Here is a 2,387-nt window from a genome sequence, read left to right on the forward strand (position 1 = left end):
AATAATTAATGTAACATACCACAAAGTTCCGTCCGGTCGGTCGGGGTCGATGACTGGTAAACCTTCTCTGCCTGGCAGACGGAGAATGTCCTCGACAGTGTACTGCGAGTAAGGAGCACTCGGAAGCACCATCAAATCGGGATGAGTCTCGGTGGGCATCGGAGTAGCCATCGGAGGAGGCACAGGAGGAGGAATCATCAGAGGAGCCATCGGAGGAGGCACAGGAGGAACTGATGGTGCACTAGAAGAAGGCGACCGAGAGACTCTCTGAGAAGGCTGAGTCTCGGGGACAGTCTCCGGACCCGAAGAACCGGGAGCTGAAGAAGAACCGGGAGCTGAAGAAGACGACGGGTCTAAACGACTACCAGGCTCACCGAACATCTGTCTGTAATGGGGAGTAAGTCTATTCTTTTGAATCGTCTGGAAAAAAAATTAATTTTTAAAATTAACATCAACAGCATAATTTCCTACATTATCCACCTAATCAACACTAATTAACATAAAACCCGTAAACCTATGTAAATTCCCTACACTAACCACCTAATCTACCCTAAACTAATCAAATTAGAGAGGAAATAGAGAGAGAACGTACCATGGCTACGAAAGAGAGAGGAAGTGGAGAGGAAATGGAAGAGCGAAGCTCGCGTGTATATATATGAAATTAGTAATCGTCGTAATTTCCTCGTAAATGTACGAGGAACTAGCGATGCAGTGTTTTTCCTTACGAGGAATTAGCGAGGACCGCGTTTTGTTTCCTCGTAACGAGGAAATAGCGAGGCCCGCGTTTTCCTATTACGAGGTCTTTACGACGAATTGTGCTTACGTGGAATTAACCATGATTATTTTAGGAATCGTCGTAAGGTCCTCGTTAGCTTACGAGGAAATAGCGATGATTATGCTTAAATCCTTAAAATCCGAAACCCCAAACCCCATCTTCCTTATCTTCTACTTCATATATTCCAAAGCCCAAACCCATCTTCCCTTTAACGAGGAACTCGCGAGGTTCGTGTTGGGTTTCCTCGTAATGTCCTCGTTCACTTACGAGGAATTAGCGAGGGCCACTTTTTTATTTACGAGGAAGGAGACGAAGCTAATTGGTCGTAAAACCTTTCGAAATTTCCTATAAATACACACCAGTTTGCTTCTCAAATCAAATATAAACTCCCCGATTTGCTTCTCAAATCAGAGATAATAACTCACTAGTTTGCTTCTCAAATTAGAAAGATTTGAAAAAAAAGAAGGAGAGAAAGACACGGGAACACGTGGGCGGAGACAAGGCTAGACTTACGTAGGTCTCGCCTTGTTTTTTCCCTCCTATGATTCCAGTATCTTTCTTCTCTTTTTTTTATTGGTCGTTCATTTACGAGGAAATAGCAAGGCCGGTGTTATTATTTACGAGGAAATAGCGAGGTCCGTGTTTTCCTATTACGAGGTCTTTACGACGAATTGTGCTTACGTGGTATTAACGATGATTATTTTAGGATTCGTCGTAAGGTCCTCGTTAACTTACGAGGAAATAGCGATGATTATGTTTAAATCCCTAAAATCCGAAACCCCAAACCCCATCTTCCTTATCTTCTACTTTATATATTCCAAACCTCAAACTCATCTTCCTTTTAACCTCAATCTATTCTTTCCATTCCAAATCTCAAATTCTAAAACCACAATTCCTTAACTTATAATCTCAATCTCTTATTTCTAATACAAACTCCCATTACCTTACACAAAGTCAAATTATATAAATAGTTTTACATGATTAAATCCATCAAATCACATGCATTAAGTCTGAAAATCAATCTTATTAAAAACAAATACATCAATCGGATACATCGACATTCTCGTCATCACTAGAAACATCATCATTTTCATTAAACTCGTCTTCAACAGCTTCGTCCGTGGCATCGTGAGTAAGATCTTCGTACTCATGATTATGCGGATCAATGAGAAGGATGTCATCAATTTCTTGTTCAGGTTTCTCGACTTCATTTATCTGTTCTTCTTGCAATGGTGGTTCTTCTCCACTGATGATTCGTGCTCGAGGTATAACTTTGATCACAGCTAACCAATTTATTCCTGATTCTCTCATCCGAGGGTATGGAAGGAAGCTAACTTGGTCTGCTTGTGAAGCTAAGATGAAAGGCTCGAATTTGTTGTACCTTCGTCCACCATTGACATCAACTACACAGAATTTGTTAAATTGAACACCTCTGTTGACGACTGGGTCGAACCATTCACATTTGAAGAGGATGCATTTCAGCTTCAATATCCCTAAGAATTCGACTTCAATAATCTCCGCCAAGATCCCGTAGAAATTTGTTTCCCCTTTCACACATATTCCATAGTTACTGGTCGCCCGCTGTCTACCATAGTCATATGTATGAAAAGTA

Source organism: Brassica oleracea, chromosome C5, assembly GCF_000695525.1.
Source record: "Brassica oleracea var. oleracea cultivar TO1000 chromosome C5, BOL, whole genome shotgun sequence".
In the NCBI taxonomy this organism is placed as follows: Eukaryota; Viridiplantae; Streptophyta; class Magnoliopsida; order Brassicales; family Brassicaceae; genus Brassica; species Brassica oleracea.